The sequence below is a fragment of the Marmota marmota genome, unplaced genomic scaffold (genome assembly GCF_001458135.2).
Source record: "Marmota marmota marmota unplaced genomic scaffold, marMar, whole genome shotgun sequence".
Lineage (NCBI taxonomy): Eukaryota > Metazoa > Chordata > Mammalia > Rodentia > Sciuridae > Marmota > Marmota marmota.
This window is the reverse complement of record NW_026000016.1, coordinates 28,928,429-28,952,059: the sequence shown is the minus strand read 5'-3', so window position 1 is coordinate 28,952,059 and position 23,631 is coordinate 28,928,429. Positions and strand designations below refer to the sequence as shown.

At 35.2% G+C, this 23,631-nt stretch overlaps 1 long non-coding RNA gene across 1 annotated transcript in view; it reads left to right on the top strand.

Moving 5' to 3' along the window:
- Positions 1-19,241, top strand: part of LOC125618481 — a 41,806-nt gene extending 22,565 nt beyond the window's left edge. Inside the window, exons 2-4 of the long non-coding RNA XR_007349776.1 lie at positions 11,099-11,376; positions 16,401-16,530; positions 18,853-19,241. This is a non-coding gene — a long non-coding RNA (uncharacterized LOC125618481). The remainder of the gene's footprint in view (positions 1-11,098; positions 11,377-16,400; positions 16,531-18,852) is intronic.
- Positions 19,242-23,631: the final 4,390 nt, after the last annotated feature.

Genomic DNA, 23,631 nt, shown 5'->3' with positions numbered 1-23,631 from the left:
ATAGTTGTCAAGTATATGTCCAGTTACTTTCATAATAAAATGCAGGGATGCCCAAAATAAGGGTATGGCATATGCAGGTAAAAAAAGGTAAACCGATTTCTATTCTTACTTCAGCCACTTTGATGATGGCACTTATTTTTTCAAATTTTTGACTTCTTGTCTGTAAAGTGAGAAAAACAATACCTGTCATACTTACTACACAGATTGTTTTTAGAATCAATGAAGTAATGAATAAAAATGTTTTAAAAATTCCAAAATGCTTTTATAAAAGAAAGTCAGGCAAATATGTCTACTGGGCTCTAAACTCTTGAAGGTAAAGGCAATGTCTTACGGAACTTTATATCCTGAAAAAGCCCATAGAATTGTGCTTGCAGAGAGCTGAAGTGATAAATGTTCAGTGAAAATATTAACATGTAAGTGATCATATTTTTCTACTTCTCCATGGAATAACAGAACCACAGTGTTGCACGACCCATAGAAACGTTACTTTCTGGCCTGGTCTTTGTGGGATTGTGTCAGGTTGGCCTGATAGACATCTTAAAGATTTTTCTCACTGTGGCCATCCTATGTCTAAAGAGAAAGTATATGCCTCTGACATAGGTTTATGTGGTACATGATACATATTTATTAAACTGAGTTTACTGTGTGAGCTATTCAATGAACAACTAAATGAATGAGAAATGTTACCCTCAGCTTACTGTGAAATCAATAGGAAGTAGTGATTGTTCAGTTCACATAGAAAACATTGGGTATATGTTTACTGAATGAATAAATAAACAAGTCTGTAGATGCAATGCATGAACATAGAGATAATCTTGTGTAACTGAAGATTGACAGGAACAACCACCTTTCCAAAAGGGAAATTAAGAAATCAATTCTATTTACAAAATATTTAACCAAGGAAATGGAAGGAATAAAAAGAAAACTAGAAAACATTAATACAAACTGAAGAGACAGATAAATGGAAAGATATCCATCTGTATGGATTAGAAGTATTAATATTGTTAAAATGTCTGTACTAATCAAAGTGACCTACAGATTCCACTCAATCCCTATCAAAATACCGATCACATTCTTCTCCGAGAAACAAAAATCCCTAAAATGTATTTAGAATTACAGAAGACCTTAGATAGTTAAATTGATGTTGATAAAGAAGACAAAGCTGGAACTGGCACACTTTCTGGTTTCAAAGCATTTTACCACAATAGGCTGGTACTGATGGTCATGAGAGTGTGTAACACATGTGACAACACACATATAGGTCAGTGGAGCAACATAGAGAGCCCCAGAACAAATTCAGGCATATATAATCAACTAATCATCAACAAACTTGCCAAGAATACAAATGGAGAAAAGTAGTCTCTTCAAGAAATGGTGTAGGAAAGCTGATATTTACATATTAAGAAATGGATTTAGATTGTTATCTCCTACCACATACAAATTTGAGCTCAAAATTAATTAAGGCGTACACGTTAAGCCTGACTACAATAAACTTGTAGAAGGAAACAAATAGGAAGAGTTTCTAGACATTGAACTGGACAATGATTCCTTTACTATGATACCAAAAGCACAGGCAAGAAAAGCAAAAATAGAGAAGGGGGGTTACATAAAATTAAAGGCGTCTGTATGGCAAAAGAAGCAACTAGCAGAATGAAAAGTCAACAACATATATACAATCAAGCAACAGATGCAACCAAGCACCTGAACAAATGAGTGTTGGCATAAAGTATATGCAGATCATATACTTGACAATAAAAATAATTGAAGCAGTTCAAAAAGACATATAGTGAAAAGTGTCCCACCCAAACCACATCTGAACTCACTCCCTGGGGCAGCCTTTTAAGACTTAAAAAAAAAATTTTTATTAACTATAGGAACAAATTTATATATTATCTACACATTTTGACCCAAACACTGAGACATGAGCATATTAAACACATTTTTTCCTTTTAAACTTAACAATGAAGAATAAATAAATAAAATAAACTTAACAATGTATTTTACAGATTGTTTCTTATCAGCATAGGTAGATGAATGTGGCCTTGTTTAATAACTTTATTATTATTTATTTAACTCTCTTCTCATTGAGAGATATTGAGCTTGTTTCACATTCTTTGTTATTATGAATAATGTTTCCATAGACCCATTTGGGTTTGTATATGCAGGTAGGAACATTTATTTGTTTAGGTGCTAATTGCATCTGTAGAATGAATTCCTAAATGTAGAATTTTGGTGCTGATAGGGCTTCACACTGGGAAGCAGAGAAACAGGCTTATTGAATTTTATGTTTAACAAGTCCACCAAAATCATCTTTCAGGCTTACATTTTAGACAGTTGTCTGGTGATGAGCTGAAGCCATTTAGCCCAAGTAAAATTATTTCTTGTCCTCCTTTTCCTTCCCTTAAAGCAACCCTGAAGAGAATGAAAGAGTTAGCAAATACAGAAGGTAGTGAGCAGAATTAAGAGCAGGCGAAGCCACCCACATCTTTCCTATTTCAAACCACCAGTTTGAAGCCAGCCCAAACTGGTGGAGAGATGTTTAATGCTAAGTAGACGTTGGAGATTGATTGGCATACATTTGCTATGATTCCTTGTAAAACAGAAAGTAAAGACTGACATTTAGCCAATTGACAGTGTAATTAATGATTTTCGTCTCAATGTGGTGCATTCATACTTTAGTTTGCACAGTTGATCCCAAAGGTCCTCTTGCTTCTTCATCTGTGACTGATTTCCTTGAGTTTATTAACCAGTATCTCACTACTTGTTCTTGTCATGTACTCACAGATGACTTTTTAACTCTTGAGAACATCAATTTTTCGTTTACTTTCCATTCTGATGTGCAGGGACTGTTTCCCAGTGGTTCCCACATATATCCAAATCCTCACCCACAAGCTGCCAACCCTTTCTTGAAGTTTGGCATGTTGCATCATGGAATAAAACCGGACCATTAATTAGCTCTTTTACTTCCAGCTTGTTTCATTAGCATGTAAGCAAACAACAAAGAGAAACACAATATACAGAGCTCATTAGTGAGTCCCAACAGTGCCCACCGTAATGAAGTCAGAGTAGACTATGAGCTCATCAGAATTATACCGTTTGCAAATTATTTTTATTTGCATTTGATGAATGGTGTGTTATAAATGCATTGGAAACCATAGGTTTAATTAGGGTGGTGTAATTTATGATAAAATCACGTATAAAATTGGGTACCTTTATGTATATCAGTTTAGATTTTAAAGCATACAAAAAGCAGGATTCAAAATGTTACAAATCCTCTTTGGTCAGTTTTTTTGTTAAGAGCTTGAATTTTGGCCAAAAAAAGGAAGTAGCAAATTATTGCAAAGATGATGTTTATATGCCTGCATAATGTAATTTTTAAATACTGGAGTTTACTTTCATGATACATGCTCTTTCCTTGTCTTTCTTGCAAACTATAAGGTACAGACTTCCTAAGCCAGTGTAGTGTGGGATCTATAGTAAAGGTTAACTATAACATGAAGTAGCAGTTTTGAGTCAGTATTGCATTCTCTCTTCCTAATATGCAGAATGTTGATATCAAATTCATAGGCTTTAATGTGCCATATGCTAATGAGAAAACTGGTCATGGAGACATTTAGATAGTTCACATAATTGTTATTAAAAGTACATATGATTTTAGGTAAAGAGGTCTAAATAATTTCTGTAAATTACCCACCTATGCACAGTAAGATGATCCTATGTTCCTGCCGTATTCATTCATTAATTCATTCAATGACCTTTTTTTTATTATCTAGAATGTGTCAGACATTGTGCTCAGTAAGATGTGACAGTGCCTTTGCTTCATAATCTTAGTATATTTGCAGATAAAGGCTTTGTAGAGTGTAACTTGATCAGAAGAAAAGTGTTATGGAAGGATGTACCAACTTCAGTACCACCAAAAATACATTACTAATTGAATGAGATGATTTTACAGGGAAATGTTTCAGAGGGGAGATCTTTGCACAAGTTTCCTGATGTGTTCATTCTAAGGCAGATATAGTAGTGGTGAGGAAGGCACTGTGAACCATAAAATGTTTGTACTACAGGTTACATTGGAATAGAGAGCTTGGTGCATTTGGAAAGCAGATAAAAGTGAAGGAATGAGAAACAAAACCCTATGAAATACAGAAGTAAATGAAGGCATGTTTTTGATTACAAAATATCTTTCTTCTATGTGTCTGATGGAATTTAATGTTTATTCTATGGGCAATGGGTAGTCATTAGAAAATGTTTCAAATATGGATAGCATTGTCACATTTGTGGTTTAAATAGATCATTCTGTCTGTCATATGAGAATTGGTTGAAAACTGAAATTTAAAGCTCTCAAACCTGGGATCAATTGACCTGTAGAATCAGAGCATCTGTTAAACTGCTGTAGTTAAATGCAAGTCTTGTATGCCTCTATATTTGTTGTAGGAAAGGTCTATATTATACTTCTGAATTTCATTTCTTAATAAAGGGTGATGCCGGAGGCCCGAAAGCAGGGTGACTGATTCATCTCTGTTTGTCTGGAATCTTCTTGTTTACCACTGAAAGTCATCCTGGAGAAACTCTCAGTCATGGGCAAAGCAAGACAGTTGGTCACTCAACTGGGAAATTAGTTAGAGCAATGTGACAATAGTGTGAAAACAAATGAAGAACTTCAGCTAGAGGGTGAAGAATGATCTTGAGAGATGTCATCCCCAGGACTTGGTGGCCAATGAGTTTTAAGTATGACAGCAAAGGATGAATTGAGAATAAAACCTGTGTGTTAAGCTCCACTTACTGTATTTATGCAGTTACCACAAAACAAATATTGTGTTGGGGAGGGGAGGGCTAGTGGTGAGGATGCACTCCATCTTGAATATGTTGGGATTAAATATATATGAGATATTCTGATGGAAATACCCAATGGAAATTGGATAAGTAGGCTTATAGTTGTAAGAAATACACTTAGGAAAGATGGAATTTTGTGAGTCATTATGCTGGGGGTATAATTTTAAATTTGGATACGATTATTCTAAGATGATATATATATATAAAGTAAAGTAGTGGACAAAGAGAATACTTGGGGACATTTTTAGACTTAAGAACATCCATAGGAATAAGATCCTGCAAAAGATAAAAGTCTGCTGAAAACTATAAATAGATTCTCAAAAGAAATTGTAGTCATTGAGTTTAAGAAAGATTTTGATTATTATTTATAAATTTTAAAGATTTATGTATTTTTCTAGAAGTGTTAATGTAAAAAGAAAACAGAAAAAAATTCAAATTTAAAAATAGGAAGGGAAGAAATAAAATATAATTATTTGAAGCTCATATGACTATACACTTAGAAAGTTAGTTGGAAAAATGCTTATGAAAAAATGAGAATTTAATATGCTGGATAGATTCAAAATAAACACATCCAGAAACCGATATTATCAATTTATATAAACAATAAAAGGTTGGAAGACTTATGGAAAGAAAGATTTATTTATAGCCACAATAAGAGTTAATAATGAATGCTTACTGTGTGCTAGACACTATTCTAAGAGCATGCAAGAGCTAATTCGTTTTATTCTCACAACAATCCCATAGCACAGATGGAGAAATGGAGACAAAGATTTTATATAGCTTGCTATTGGTTCTCTGATCAGTAAGTAGTAGACTGTAATTTAAATTTGGGGAGTCTTAATCCCTAAACTATGGCTTTGTAATGGCTAATCTGGATTGCTGATTGATTGGATTAAGTAATGCCAAAGGTTTTTTGGGTGTGTAGATGGTGGTGTTTCTAAGAATGATGGAAATGTAGGACAGTGAATGGAGACTCAACCTAAATGTGGACACCACTGTCCAAGAGGTTTGAGGTTTGGATGGAATAAAAATTAGAACAATGAAGCAGCAACCGAAGCAAAGCTCCATTCTTCTTGAACAGGCTCGTGATTGTTGCTGCAATTGCCTGAAGACATCAGACTCCAGCTCTATCACTCTTTTAAAGTCAACTTGCCAGTGATTCTCCAGGGAGTTTCCAGGCCTGGGGTCCCAGAATGGGGTAGCACCGTTGATCCCTCTTGTTCTGAGGCTTCAGCATCTTGAACTGTGCAGTTCCTAGTTCCTCCAGTTCTCCAGTCTGCAGACAGCCATTGTAGGACTATCCAGCTTCTAGTTGTTAAGCCAATCTAATAAATACCTTTTAATAATCATATATATACAGACATATCTAAATCCTGTTTAATAATTGTATCTATATATGTATACATATATATGTACATTGTATATGTAGCCTGTTGTATATATATGTATATATATCTTGTTGGTTCTATTTCTCTAAAGAACCCTAGTTTGGGCTTTAAATGGCATAATATATAGCCTTTTCAAGAAAGAAAAGTAGTAAGACGTTATTCAGAAACACATTTAATAAGAAACATCCAAAATCTATAAGAAGAAAATGTTAAAATGTTACCAGTGGAGAAAGGAAACCTTAAATAAGTAGAAAAATATATCATGTTCTTCAACAGGAGAAAAGGTGCCATTATATATCAACTATGTCATACGGGGGAAAGTATGTGATTCAATAAGTGGAAGTTGGACAATGGAGAAGCCATCAGGGCAAAAATAGATTCAAGTCTCCCCACTTAAAATAACTTCAAAAGAACTGAAGAGTCCTCTGCAAAAAAATGGCTTTAAACAAATAAAGATAATTTTAAAATAAGGCATATAGATTAAAGCTACACTGTATTAACAGATTATTACAGGCTCCAAAATTTGATGGCATACAATTTGGATGAGGATGGGAACAAACAAGCATTATCATGTACTAGTGGTAAGACTGCAAATTGGTACAGCTTCAGTACAGGGCAATTTGTCAAGATTATTTGAATTTAGACTTTAGAAAGGAATATATCACCTATCTTAAAGAGTGAGTAGCAACTCATTTGATTCATTTCTTCCACTAAGGAAAGCAACAACTAAAATGTGGATTAAAAAATCATGTTACGAGAGTTTAAGAGACCCAAAAAGAAAACATTAGTTCAAAAGTGAAGATAAAATAGAGAAATAAATGTTTGTGCAAGTACATTAAAATGAAGTTTACTGTTATGTATAACTAAAAAGAGCCAATAAAAGAATTTTTAAAAATTAAAAATAGAAAAATGAGTTCTTGAGCTGCTTTATTCTGAAACCATTTACTGAACCTGGTCATTTTAATTTTGATTTTGATAGTCTTCCCAAATGAGGACAGAAGTAAAAGGAACAGATACTCCCATTCAATCACATAAAAGACCCTAGGGTCTTTACTTACAGTAAAGTAAGGGCCAACTGAACTTCTCATGGGAGAATATTAGACTATTTACAATCACTTTGATCTTTGTTTGAGGTGAATCCAAACTATAAGAGAATAAGCACCTTGGCTAGAACAATAGTAAATCATATTTGGAGAAATATTCACTTTTTTATTTATATAAATTATTATTACAAATAAAACACTTAGCATGTAGCAAAGAAACAGGCAGATCAGGAATTTACACCCAGTGAGTGCAACCACACTAAAGAATACAAATGATAGAAACAGATTTGCAAAGACCCATATATTAAAATTAGCAGATGTAGATAGGTTTTTAAAATGGATTGAATACATCTTCAGGGAACTGAGACTACAGAATGGCATAATAGACTTGGAATAATAAATACATTTTCCAGAATTTAAAAAAGCTTGACAAGTGAAACTTAAAAATGGAGTAGACAAGTTTAACAGAAGAATGGGCATCGCAAAAGAGAGAGCAAGTGAACTGAGAAGCAGGCCAGGCAGCACTGTTCAGGAAGCAGCACTGATGTTAAAAAAAAAGTGGGGGGCTGGGGATATAGCTGGGTGGTAGAGTTTCTGCCTAGCACACATGAGACCCTGGGTTTGATCCCTAGTACCCTCACCCCCACCCACACACAGTGCAAAAACAGAAGAGAAGACAAGGAAAACAGAAGTAGAATAGACAGAGAAGTTTTATTATAAGTTTAATCAGAGGTCACAAACAATATTTGTCAAAGGTAATGGCTGATAATTTTTTGGAACTAAAGAAAAATGTAGATCAAGTCTCAAGCACAAAAAGAAAAAAAGAGAAATACATGCGTAATCCCAATTTACTGAAACTGAAGACAGAGGAAACACAAAAATCTATAAATCAGTGAGATACGAAAAGATTATTTCAAAGGGAGAATAAATAGATAGACAACTGATTTCTTATTAGCAAAAACAAAACCCAGACCTGGGCACAGGGGAATCCGCCCGTAATCCCAGTGACTATGGAGGCTGAGCAGGAGGACTGCAAGTCCAAGGCCAGTTTTGGCAACTTAGTGTGACCCTGTCTCAGATTAAACATAGAAATGGCTTCGGGTCATCTGAGTTCACTGCAGAACCATCATGGCAGAAGTGCATGGCAGAGGAAAACTCTTCAGCCCACAGAAGCCAGGAAACAGAGAGAGAGAGGAAGGAGGGACCTATTTACCTATAGGTACCACCTGTAAGCTATTCTACTATAAATGAATTAAACCACCAAGTAGATTAATGCAATGAAGAGGCCAGAACACTAATCACTACTTAAAAGCACTACCTCTGAACCATGCTTTCTGAACATGAGATTTTAGGGAACATTCCAGATATAAACCATAACACTAAAAAGTACACATTAGAATTTCTAAACTAATCCCTAAAAGAATAGGAGGGAAATGGTTTCATTATCAGTTATTATATAATAAACCAAAATTTAAGGATTTAAAATAACAATAATACCCTAGATCAAGACTCATATTAAACTAAAGGTCCTAAACATTTAGTAGAAAGGAAAAGAAATAACATATAAAGATTAGAAAGGAAGAAATTAAATTTAAATAGAAAGTCCAAAAGAGTCTTTTTAATTAATAAGGAATTTTGATCAAGCTAGATTAAAATAGAAAAGATAAAATATAAAAGACAATCATTTTATAGATGCCAGCACAAAGTGGATAAATTTAACAAGAGACTTATTTGATATCAAAAGAATCAAGTATTAACTAGGAATACTTCTAACAAATATAAACAAATTATAATTAATGAAGAAAATGTAGGTGAGCCTTGCTTTATGGATGCCAAGATTTACAAAACCATAGTAATTAAGATAATACATAATTGATACAGGAATAAGGAAACAATTGAATGGAACAGAATAGAAAACTGAGAAGCTGACCCAAACATGAACAGACTCTTAGTGTATAACAAGGTGGCACTGTAGAGTCATCAGGAGATGACAGTCCTTTAAAGAAGTGATATTGATAAAGTCAGATATTCTATGGAGAGCTGAAGTTGCACTCTGTGTCATACAAATATAATAAAAAGTTGTAGGGGTGTTAGGGTTTGAATGTGAGGTATCCCCAAAAGCTCACATGTGAGACAATGAAAGAAGGTTCAGCAGAGAAATGATTGGGTTGTGAGAATCTTAACATAATCAGTAATTGAATCTCCTGAGAGGGATTAACTGAGTGGTAACTGAAGTGAGAGGGTGTGGCTATAGAAGGTGGGAACTGGGGCATGTTTATGGGGCATATATTTTGTATCTCGAGAGTGGAGGCTGTCTCTCTGCTTTCTGATCACCATTTGAGCTCTTTCCTTCTGCTATAATCTTCTGCCATGATCTTCGGCCTCACCTCAAGACCCGAGGAATGGAGCCAGCCATCTAGGGACTCGGACCTCTGAAACTGTGAGCCCCCAAATAAACTTTTCCTCCTCTACAATTGTTCTGGTCAGATCTTTTAGTCACAGCAGTGAAAAAGTTGACGAAAACAGGGGGAGTTATAGATCTAAACATAAAATACAAATAAGAAATTTCAAAAAGATAATATTGAGGGGCTGGGGAGTATCTTTAAAATCCAGAAGCAAAAACATCCCAAACAAGATGCAAAACCTATAGAACATAGTATTTATTAGTCAGGGCTCTCCAGAGAGACAGAACCTATAACATTAGGTAGATAGATATAGGATTTGTTAGGGGAATTGGCTCCTATAATTCCAGAGAATGAGAGATCTCAAGACAGGCTATCTGCAAGCTTGAGAGAATGGATTGCAAGTAGTGTAGTTCAGTCCAAATCCCAAGACCTCAGAACCAGAGAAAACAATGGTATAACTCTCCATCCAAAGTTAAAAGAATGAGAACCTAGGTACTACTGGTGTGAATTCTGAATCCAAAGGCTGAAGAGCCTGGAGTTCTGATGTTCAAGGGGAGAAGATGAAGACTGTTCCAGCTCTAGGAGAGAGAAAAGAAATCCCTTTTTCTACCTTATTATCTATCTAGGTCCCCAGTTGAGGGGATAATGCCTCCCACACAGATGGTGGATCTGGCCCATTTATCTCATTGACTTACATGGCCAATCTTCTCTGGAAACATGCTCACAGACCCAGCCAGAATAACTTTTGGCCAGCTATTTAGGTATCCCTTGATCAGGTCAAGTTGATACCTAAAATTAACATTATATCCATAAAGAAAAAAATAACACAGATTTCTATGGTTTGGATAAGTGTCACCTAAAGGCCCATGTGTGCAAGGCTTGGACACCACCCAGTGGCACTATTAGGAGCTGGTGGACATGGCCTCAAAGAGGTATTGGGACAATTCCTGGCTATCATGAGTGGGCAACTTCCTCTATCACACACTCCAACAGTATGTTGCTTTACCACAGGCCCCAAAACTACAGGACAACTAACCATGGAATGAAACCTCTGAAATCATAAGTAAAATAAACCTTTCAACCTTAGAAGTTGATTATCTCAGGTATTTTATTACAGAAATGGAAATTTGACACACAGTTCCCAAATGAAGATTTTTCAAATTCATTATGGTATGGAAGAGATGAAAATTCAATATAAACCATATATTAAAATTTGACTTTTGATCTTTTCCCAGTATAGTGATATCTAGTATGAATCTCCCACAATGCTGGGCAGTGGCAGTGAGCAGCAGCTCCTAGTCAGCCATGTAATCATGGAGATAAACAACAAATACTCTATAGTTTACTGAGTTGCCAACAACTTTTGATATTGTGTTTAATGAATTCTATTGCATCTAAACAATTGCTCAACTGTATCTTCTATTTCTAGTGAGAAGAGGAAGACAATTACTCCTGAGATGAAACTCAAGGAGATTTCTTACCTGAAGATTGTGAGTCATGGCATGTGAGCTAGAACCATCACTATCAATGGTCTCAAGCATCTTAATGGATGAGAAGCAGATCATTGATGCAATAAAACTGTCAGTTAAATTCACTGACATCACAAAGGAAAGAGATGGGCCAATTGATGATATGGAAAAATTATTTGCCTTGTGGATGGAAGACCAGAGGCACAAGTGCATATGGCTCAGCCTACTGATAATCCAGGTAAGACATGCCAGTGATCCTATATGTATGCAAACATTTGTGCATGGTTGATTTCAATGCTTCAAAAATGGTTATCATTTTCATGATATGAGGGTCAGCAATGAGGTAGCAAGTGCTGATAGTGCAGGTGATGAAGTTTGTAAGGGAGAGCTGCATAGGATAATTGTAGATCAGAAATATTTGCCAGAACAAACATTTAATATTAATTAAACAAACTTGTTCTGCCAGTGTATGACAGAGTATACAACCATTCAGGGAGAGTCCAAGACAGTGCAAGGTATTCAATGACTGCTATGGTTTGGATGTGAGATGTTCTCCAAAAAAGCTCCTATGTTAATGCATGAATAAAGAAAGTGGTTGGATTATGAGAGTTGTAAACCTGATCAGTCCATCATAGTTCGAATGGACTGACTGGGTGGTAACTCTAGGCAGTTGGGGCATGGCTGGAGGAGGTGGGTCACTGGAGGCATGACCTGGAAGGATGCATCTTCTCTGCGGCCCTTCTCACTATCTTTCTGCTTCCTTGCTACCTTCAGGGAAGCAGCTTCTCTCTGATGTGCTCTGCCCTCATGATATTCTGGCTCAGAGAAGTGGAATTGTCCCTCTATGCACTGAGATCTCTGCTTTAGTGAGCCGAAATTAACCTTTGCTCCTCCGAGTTGTTCTTGTCAGGTATTTTGGTCACAGAAACACAAAAACTGTCTAGAACGATGACCATGCAATGCTTCTTTGGGATGGAAATACTGCAGGGTTCAATTTAAAGCTTTTTCTAACGTATCACCGAAAGAACCCCAGAGCATTCAAAAATGTGAGCGAGCATATATTTCCTGTTTATTATTACCATGACAAGGAACTGGATGGCATCAACATTGTCTAAAGACTGGTTTGAAATGTTAAATTCTGGAAGATGGAGAATCCTATAGACAAAACAACCACCTATTTAAGATTCTTCTCATCTAAAACAATAATGCATGGCCTCTACACTGTATTAACAATGTGCAACCTAATATAAAGGTTCTGTATTTGCCACTGCACAGAACCACACTCATTCAACCAGTGGACCAAAGCACACTAGCTGTGCTCGAATCACACTATTTACAGCAAACATTTGTACAGGTTATCGAAGCTACTTAATCTGGCCAAACATTCAGAAAGTTTGGGAAAGGTTTTAATATACTAAATGGTAACCAGACACTGCTGCAGCATGAAAAAAAGCCACACAGCAATGCATGAATGGCATTCGGAATAAAGTTTTTAGGAAATATGTAAATACATTCAAAGGTTTTTAACAAATATTCTTCTGTTGAAATAGAAAGCAACACAGTTAGTGATTAGGAAAAAGATAGAATTGGACAGTGACAAAGAAGATACTCACGACCTGGTTGGAACTGAGGAAGAAGAGCTTTCTAATGAGGAATGGAAAGAATTAGAGGAAGAAAGAATTAAAGAAATTGAGACAGAGAAGGAGAAGCTATATCCAAGGCACCAAGAAAGTTCACAGCAAAGAAATCAATGGAGGTAGTTCCTCCTATCAGCAATGGTACATGAATGTTAGAAGAAATGGAAGTCAATTACAAGAGATTCACAAGAACTGACAGGCAGACACAGGATGCTTTCGCTTGTGATGAATAAATATATAATGAAAAGAAGATACACACTGCTTAGTCAAAATTTGATATATTTCTGAAAAACACTCATATCTGCTAAACTATCAAGTGTCTGTCCATGCTTTCTACCAGCTGTTCTTGAACTTCTTCAAAAGAAAGAGAAATTGATGACCTTGTTTCTGTAACACCTACACTATCCTATAATTAGTTTTAATTCAACATTTTACAGATTTTTAAGGCCCAGTATGCTTTTCAGCTGTGTATGTTAATAAGGAGTAGTACCCCCCAAATCATCTGTTTTACACTTTGGTACAATGTTAAAATGAGATATTATAAACTTCATTATAAGATAGGCTTTGTGTTAGATAATTTCACACAGTGTTGTAGACTAATGTAAATGTTCTGAGCATGTTTAAAGTAGACTAAGCTAAGCTGTGATTTTTTTGGTAGGGTAGGTATACTAAATGCATTTTCACATATATTTTCAATTCACTCTGGATTTATTGGGATATAACTCAATTTTAAGTCAAATAGCATTTGTACATTTATGACATTAAATTATATAAAAAATTAATTCATGAAAGGATATCATGAGAAAATTAAATGGCAGGCCATGGTGGGGGAAATACTTAATACATTTATATATAACTGACAAAGGGTCATATCAGGAATATACAAAGAAATATCATAAACCTATAATCAAAAGATGAAAGGAAAAAAGTAAACCTATAAAACAGAGAAAGAGTTGTACAATCTTAATAAGAAACAAGTCCAACTTAGATTGGCTACATAATAACAAAAGAAAAGATAATGAATTCCTTCCCTGCTAGGAGTAACATAAATTAGTCAAATCTATTGGGAAATAGTTTGTCATTTTCTAGTCAAGTTGAAGATTTATATCACATGCCTTAGCTGCTTTACTCCTACGTTTCTACCCTATGGATACATGTGCTTATAGGTATAGGATGGTGCACAGAAAAATAAAGAATGTATTAATTCTTTATTCCATCAAGATAAATCTTTGAACATAAATCATGCAGCACATGATTTCATTTATATGAAGTGAACAGCTTATCTGAAGGACATGATCAAAGTATATTATTTAGAAATAAATACATAGTGATTATACTATTAAGACCAGTAGGGATTGGTTGCTGTAAATGCCAAGAAAATGGTTGCCTCTAGATGGCTTCTGATTAAGAAGAAGAGGTCAGAGTGTAGCATGTAGAGAAGGGTTGAGTTGATTCTGGGCTGCTGACAGTATCTCATTCCTTTGCCTAGATTCTAGTTACATGGTAATTCACTTTATAATATTTTATTTAATTGTACATTTACATTTTGTTCACTTTTCTATATTTAGGGTTTATAATAAAACATACTTTAAAAAAGGGTAATTTGAAAAAAGAATGAATGTTGAGTACTACTAGTGACTTTAAGTAGTGGCAAAGAGGCATCTAGGGTGCTGGTAGAGATTTGTTCAGAAACATTTATCAAGTTTTATGCAGGACTTGTGCACTTTCTAGACATGTGTTTAAATAAACTCTTTAGAAACTAATTTGAAAAGAGCAAAGGATGCTAAAGAGTAAAGAATCATTGTGGACTGTTCTTTTACAAGCTAAAGTTTGAATAGAAGGAAAGCTTAAGGTAATAGCTAGCAGGTGACAGAAATCTTTAGGAATTTGGATTTTATGAAAGAGACTCAAGCATCTTTGTGAGTGGTAGGAAAAGAGAATACAACCAATAGGTGGATCTCATCTTGCAAGGGGATGGGGAATGAAGTAAAAAGGGCTGGATCAAGGGTAAGAACTCCCATTCCTTTGAAATCAGAAAGGGAATAGAGGAGCGATGACTTTATAGGTGCTATGATTGGATATGAAGTGTCCCCTAAACGCTCCTGTGTTAATAAAAGAATACTCAAAAATGAGATAATTAGATTATAAGAGTTGTAACCTAAGCAGTCCATCCTAGTTTGAGTGAGCTGACTGGGTGGTAAATATAGGTAGGTAAGGTGTGGCTGGAGGAAGTGGATTACTGGGGTTGTGCCCTGAAAAGATTCATTCTCCTATGGCCCCACTTCCTTCTCTCTTCTTTCTGGCTGCTATAAATGGAGCAGCATTTTTCTACCAAGCCTGTCTGCTATGATATTCTGCCTCACCTGTGCCCAGAGCAATGGACTCTACCAACCATGGATTAAACCTCAGGAACCATGAGCTTAAATAAACTTTCCATCCTCTAATGTGTTCCAGTCAAGCATTTTGATCACAGCAAATGAAAAGATAACCCAATAGGTACAGAAACAATGGATCTATATATTTAAGACCTAGATTGCAAGAAAACATAATATCATTTAATGAGAGAGAAGATAAAGGAACTAAAAGAGGAACATGACAAATTATCAACATAACAATGAAGAAATGAGCAAGAATATCTACACAACTATGAAAGGATTATTGAGTGATGATGATAGTCCTTTCCTACTGGGAATCTGAGTATCCAGTGACATAGCTGCAGAGTTATGCAGTTATCTTTAGCAATATAGGGAAAGGAAAAGAGACAAAGAATGATAAGATAGAATCAAGATTGAGAAACTTCAGATAAAATTTTGTAGAAGTTGATGTAAAAGCAGGAAGTAACTGGTCTTCCTGAGAGAATGGCTAGATGGTAGAAATGGGGGCTAAGATGAGAGGGAAGATTGTAGTCTCAAAATACGATAATTCAAAGAGGAAATTGGAGGAATGGATAGGCATAGGAGAGGCACAAGAAAAATCAAGTTGGGAAAAAGCAAATGAGAGAACTGCATTGATGACAACACTAAGCCAAGTTAACTAACTATCCCTCCGAGTTTGATCAAGGATAAAAACAATTTTCAATTTTAGAATGAAATTTTCCAACTCTTCTAATATAAAAGAATGTCAGAGTTACATAGAAAATATATTTGTGATCATTTAAAATAATAATTTTACGTAGTGCTTTTTCTTAATCACAAGTCTTGATGTTAGCACTTTATTGAGTCTCCACCTTGCAAATAAGAATCCAAGTTAAGTGCTATGGGGAGAAGTAAATCTTCTAAAAGAAAATTGAAATGTAAGTTCCAAAGCTACAATGTGCATTTGTTTTTTAATCTTTCCCTGTGTCATCCTGAGTTGGGACTTTTCTTTGCACTAGAATGACTATTTCCTCTGGATTTCATTATGGCTGGAAGACGAGAACTCTGCCAGAGGGTCCTACTATAGTGCTCATGATTAGCAAAATAAAGATCAATAAATAAAAGCAAAGAAACAGAGCAGAACACTTGTGCTTGAGTTTGAAACTAATGCACTCTGCTCTGCGATTCTCTTCTTAGGAAGTGCAGCTGCCCAAAGGCTTGATTAATGTTCTCTCTTTCTTATTCATGACCATCACTTCCTCCGATTTCAGAATTCAAATTGGTCCTGTCACTTCTGTTATTTCCCAATAATCTGCAATTATGCTACCCATCTACCATGTTAGATAGAACAAGAGTCACCATAAGCAAGACCAGAAGAAGAATGAGTCCATCAACCAAGAGGTAACTATTTGAATGGCACTTAGGTTTTGGGTGTAATGAAGAATATGGGAAATATTCATGAGGAAACTTTCTTGTGTTTAAGGAAATTATATATTAGAGAAAGGAGAAAAAACATGAAAATTTAACAAATCCACTCATGAATAATAAGTGCCACAGAGGAAGAGATGTCAAGGTACATTAGTTTGGTTGGCAAAGGCTGTATTGAGGAGAAGAAATGAGATGAGGCTTCATGTAGAATTTCCACAGGTGAATACATGGAAATATTAGGAGTCATGCTCCTATTAGCTTCTATTTCCCAAAAGAGCTTTAAACATGAAACATTATCCCTTGAAAGCATACCTACCTTTAATTATCTTAGAATATTTGTTCCAGGGAAACAAATAACTCAAAAACAAGTTACTTTGGAATCCAAATATGTGTGATGTTATTTTAAGTTTATTTATCTCCTTATTTTGGTGTGTTCAGGCCAATACTTTAAAAAGCATCCATTCTCTCAGCACACATTAGAGAGTGTAGAGCTCTGTGTGCTCAGCACTACTTGATAGAGCAGGGAGGCCAAGCTAGGATCAAACAGAGAAAAGTATTTCTGAATCCATTTCACGTCGTTGTGGCTAAACACAAACAGCCCTAGAACATCTGGGAGTTCCTCATTTTAAGTCCAAGTTGTCATATTTTCACACATTCTTGCTTTTGGGTGTTTGGGCTGAGATATTTTTTCTCATGTGATTTGCATCCACTAACAAAATTGTTAAGAATTCCCATCAAGTGGGTGTCTTAGATTTTCCCATGTAGTTGGTCATCTCCCTCTTCTAATGGGAAAGCTGGTGAGGACAGAGAAAAAGTAAGGCTAAAACACAGAAAAGGGAATTTCTGAACTACAAAGCAACACATCAACAACAAGCTAAGTTACTAAAGAAGATTTCTTAAAACTTAGCTTTAATTTCTTGTGGATGTGTGATTTGAAATTAAAATGAACATTAGAAGGGCAGGTTCCCAGGCACCTTTAAACCTGTCTAAAATGTTTCCTTCCATTCCCTTTTATACCACCTTTTCTATTCTCCACTTTAATTTTAATTTTTCCCCTGAAAATTTGTCATCATTTAACTCCTGCAATATGCTTTACTTATTTCATCTTGTTTATTCTTTCTCTTGCACTAGAAGTAAACTTTATTAGGTTTTGTCTGTAAGTCCAGTGAATGTTATTTATACTCTCCTGCCCAAAAAAGTCTACTGAACATAAAAATCCTTCAAAAATATCTACTTTTGAATTCTTAATCTTTATACTAATGATTTAAAGTACTTTCCATAATCTCTGAGTATTTTTCTATTTAATTTCTTAAGTAGATCTTATATTTCTACTATTAATAGAAAATTAGATTCAAATTTAAATTATGATAGTGTCTATTCATTAAAACAGATAAAGTATAGAGAAAATAAATTCAGACTCAGTTTTAAATATACATGTGCATTAGCAGAGTTATCCTGATAACTGGAATTAGTCCAGTTATTTTAGTAGTCAGTCTAAGCTGGATCCATCAACACTAGTAAGAGACCTACTGTTCAAAACATGAATTCACGAAGAAGTGTTAAGCATGATTTTCATTATTATTATTAACTTTAGCAGAATAAAAATTCTTAATGATACTGTTACCATTTCTATTGATTATCATAAAGCAGTATTATTCATGGCACCAAGGTTCCTTATAAATAATTTATTAGATATAGAAAAGATAACTTCAAAAAGCCAGTTTAACTATAATAGTTGGCCAAGAAAAATGTGTTACATACAGACAAAATATACAGGGGATAGTTTCATTCTGTATCTTGATTGCTTAAAAAAAATGCCTAGAAGAAATTTTAAGTAAGCCTTGGAAAACTATTGGGTTAAATAATTCAGATGATAACATGCTCAGAAATTATTCATAATAAGAAAGTTTAAATTTATTAATTGAAAACAATCAGAGTAACTTAATATTTTAAGTTACTCTGGAAAGTCTACAAAGAACCAATAAGTAAGTGAAATTGCATAAAATTAGACTTAAGTATACTATAAGAAGTGATTTGTTAACAATGTGAACATCTCAAAAATAAAATGAACTACATTGTGAAGCAGTGGAAACCCTTGCCACTAGAGAAATACAAACTCCATGCTGTGAATATCCAGAGGATGATAAGCCTATTTTATTACTTTCTGTGCTTGGATTATGTGTAATATGTCTCCATGTAGAAGATCTATTAAGAGCTCAGTAGATGTTCATTGGATGTATCAATGGATAGTGTTTTGGAGACCCAGGAATATTTCTATGTTTCTATGTTTTCCAGATTTAGAAGCAAGAAACCCTAGCAAACTTGGTTAAAGAATGATTGGCTAGAAAATTTCGTAGAGGTGAGAAATAGCATGTGGTGTAAGAGTTTCAAAGACTTAACCTATCCCGGAGCCATTTACTTACATACCAAGGTAGGCAAACCCTTCCTCCATCACCCCCTCCTCAGGGAAGATTTATTTTCATTCAAAAGTAAAGGTTTCTCCTTTTAGAACAAAGAGAAATGATGAGCCCACATTGTGGCACCCTATATAAACTTTGGGTCTCATCACTTCAGAGTTCCTCTCATATGGTGCCAACCTGAAACATGTTAAAAAGAACATTTGCTCTCATTGTGTTGCTTGTAGGGAGATTGAAAGACCAATGCTGAGATGCTTCAGGATGGACAACGTGTTGCCTGATTCAGAAACCTTGTAACTACAAGGTTTCTGTCTGGATCTCCATCTCTACCTACCCACCCCCCACCTCCCTCTCCAGATTAATGGAAGAAAGGAAAGAATATTAGATATTCAACTATTAGGAATTTATTATGTTTCATCATTAGATAGAAAATTTTACTAGGTAATGAAGGGGGCTAATTTTAGATATATGTTGTTCAACGTAGGTATTTCTGGAATATTCTTAGTATTTTTAAATGGTGTTTTTAGTCCAATGTCAACAAATACTTCAAAAAGAATTTAGCTTCTCAGAAAAGAGTAGACTAGAAAAGATGCAAGGTTTTTGTTTTTAAAGTATCTCCTAGAAAATAAACTTGCTTAATATAAAGAGTGATCATTTACCTTTGATAAAAATATTGAGAAAAATTTTCCTAGAAAAGGCAGGGTAGTTTGAGATATATTAGTTAAGATGAATAATAAAGAGCCCCTTTTCTGAGATAAAACAAGTTATTCAATAAAGATGAACTCTTAAAATGACTAAAATGGAAAAAGAATCATTTGGCCTAAGTTTTCCTCAGCGTAGGCTCAAAATATACTGAATTTTCATTTGAACAGAAGAAATAAAAAAAATTGATTAAACCCCAGGATTATAGAAATGTTTAACTTGATATTTTGCTGGCATCTTGTATCTTGAGAAGTACTTTATCAAATGAACAATTCTTTCATGTAACTATAGGCATTTATAGTAAGATTTGTTTTGTTTTAAGTCAATTAGGATGTAAAGTGATCGTGGAAGACTTCAAAAGGATTGATTAATGCATATCTAGTTTCTGTAGTTAGAACATTTGAAGCTCTTTACTTTCCCCAAATTTTATGGTGATTCACCTAACAAAATATCCTCTCATTGGCAGAAACACGTGTTAACTACATTTATACACCCAAGAGAAAAACCATGGAGACCCAAATATTATGTTACTAAGTTCTTGATATGCATATCTGGTAGGATTTGTTGTCATCGATATCTGGAACCAACTTGGCCACAGATCAAACAGTGCCCTAGATTGAATCCCTGGCTAGGCCCCTCCTCTGAGTGCTTCACCCACTGGCCATTGAAAAGCTCATTATATTGTTCAACATCAGACAATAACTCACTGCCAGTGTAGGGTCTGACTTCAGCTGCTGCTTATATATTTGGGGATTTCTATCTGACAGCTCAATGTCAACTATAATATTTACTCATATGCTAACAAAAGCATTATGTTACATATATTGCTAGTTTTATCTATATAGATATTCTTTTCATATTGCTACCCAGTGACCTCAGTATTGATTGTGCACCCTAACTTTGAGAGATAAAGATGATACTAAAAGTTGACAACAAGCTAGGCATAATATTCTATACCTGTCTATTATAACAGAAAATTTTCAAAGCAGCTTTACTGACATTATTTCATCAGATATTCAGAAGTACATGGTAATTCTGCTCTAATTTTTAAGGTTGTTCTGTGAGAGGGAATGAGATTCAATCTGAATGACTCTGGAAGATAGAACTAAACCAACAGATGGAATCTTCATGGAGTCACATTATGAACCAAAATAAAAGAGAGAGACATTTTTTTTTGCCTATGAAATCAGAATGAGTACATTGGTTTGCTTTGTAGTCATTGTGTTTCTTATCAATGGAAATGTCTAACACCGTGGCAAAAATGATGTCGGGTATCCATCCATCAGGTAGCTGGATGAGATGACCTTTTGAATTCCTTCAAATGTTGGAATACTGGGAACACATTCTAGGATTCCCTTAGTTAAGGATAAGACAGTAGGTTTCTGTCCTTCAAATCCTAAAAGAAAGCATGCTATCCCTCTCTTTCCATTCTATATTCTTCATGCTGCTGGATACATGCCCAGTTAAGCTGAAGAACAGCTCAGCCATGAGCCGCAGCTGCTGCGTGGCTAATGAAAAAGGAGCCCCGGAATGCACGCTCTCTCCTCTGGCTCCACTTGATGCCAATAGGCTTGCCTGATTTGAAGAAAAATCCAGTCAAGCTGCCTGCTTGGCACTGTGCAAGCAATGCATCTGGGTTCCTCCCAAGACTTCTGAGTGAAATGAGGGGCTGTTTGCAAACTGTGTAGGCCCAACATTAAATGATTTCTTCCCCACTGGGTTGTGATCATGAACTCCATGGCAGATAGGAGCAATGAAAGATATCAGAAAAGGTCCCCAAACTTCTCAAAGTGTTTTCTATGGAAACAGAGCCCTGAGAAAGGCTCCAGGAGAGTAATGACAGCAAAGAAACTAAACAATGCATATTTTGGTCTTTCTAGCAGATGCAGAATACACATTGTTAAGTGTCTGAGAAGTCTTAAGGAAAAAAAAAAAAAAAAACAAAAACCTGGTAAACTCAGATCAGAGCAAGAAAGTTTTTCCCCCCTTTGTACGTACCCATTAACATACATACATTTCATAAAATACACACTAGTGAATAGGAATATTTTAATACCAAACCCTCATTCTCATGTATGAAGAAACTTAGGTCCAGAGAGAAAAAGTAACTAGATCCACTCTGAATACACTGACTAATTATAAGTAAAAAGTAGACTTCCTAGCTCCTAATCCAGTGTTCTTTTCTCCTAAGCATTGTTGTGATCATATTCTTAACTTTTGTATTTAACTTCATGGTGTCTAGGTCAGGTGTTTATCCCTGGACTCATTAGTTCGGTCCACATGATAGGAACTGGCAAAAGCCTTGGAATACATACTTGTCTATGTTCCAATCTCCATGGGTCAGGAGTCTGGGGCCATGTACAAAATCAAAAATATATCAGATGGAAAAGAGACATTCTAACAGATCTGGAATTAACCTTCCTCAAAAGTTTATATATATATATATGTGTATATATATATATATATATATATATATATATACACATATATATATACATATATATATAATTTCATCATTTAGATGGATATATATGTATATTTCATGCCTCTAGTACATGCATTTCCTCTTTTTTTCATAACAATTCCTAATGAGCCCTTGTTTAACATGATTTACTCATTCCATATAATGCTACAAGTCTGCTCACCCCAATTCAAAAGAAGACTAGGCTAGACTGCCTTCTGTTAATGTTCCATACACAATTATGATAGTCTAAGTTCAGCAACCCTATAACCCTTTTTCTCTAGATAGCTCTGTCATATCCAGATGTAGCTCTTGAGGAACATAAAATATATGGATTAAGAAACACACATGATATCTCTTCCTACTGCAGCCCAATATCCAATGGTAGCAAGAAAAAAAAATAGCAGTAGTAAAAACCTATTTAAAAAAATTAGAAAGGGAACTGGGTTTGGTAGCACATGCTTATAATCCCAGTGATGCAGGAGGATCCCAAATTCAAGAGCAGCCTCAGCAATTTATTGAGGCCCTAGGCAACTTAGCAAGACCCTGTCTCAAAATAAAAATAAATAAATTAATTAATTAAAGGGGGGCTGGGGATGTTGCTCAGTAGTTAAGAGCTCCTGAGTTCAGTCCTTGGCAACCCCCCCAATTCCCCCCACACTCCCTCCAAAAACTAGAAGGGAAACATGTCAGATCTTCAGTAGTTCTTGATGGTGATAGCGTGGTATGCACTGGATGGATGATGAACTTTTTTACAATTGACCAAACCCCTTAATTAATCAATATGGACTCCCAAGTTCAGTAGCCCCCACTAAGAAGACATGATAGAGGAACTGTGGCACCCTTTTGGATTTTCCTGATTTAGTTGTTCAAGTTTCTTGATGTTAATTTTAGGGACTGAATTGCCTGAGAGTCAGAAACACAGTAAAATTTTTTTTCAATCCTATGAATCTTTCGCATACACCTACCATAGGTACTCAACTAGCCGCCACCCATTGTCTTTGTTGTAGATACTCTTTACTAATTAGCAATATTAAAACTCTCACAGCCCAGACAGAACTGAACTGCAAACCCCTAGCTGTCTCATCCTCAAATTTCTGCTTAAGTTCTCAGCTTTGGAGCATATACAAAACACAATAGACCATACTAGGGTAGTGAGAAAATTTGGCTAATAAATATTTTTGTTGTGGATCAGAGGTATCCAATAAAACCTCTTCCAGTGATAGGAATGTTCTTTTTTCTGTGCTATTCAACATGGTAGGCACTAGGTACATGTGGCATGTGTGAAATAAGTTTAGTGCCAATGAAGAACTAATTTTTTTTTGAAATTTAATTTTGATTAATTTAAACTTATGTAGCCACATGTGGCTAATAATGACTACCATATTAGACAGTAGAGACATAGGCAGAGTTTATGCCAAGGTTAAATTTCCAACTACAACTATATACTGTAGGTATATAGATTCGAAATTGGAGTTTCCTTTACCTGCGTAT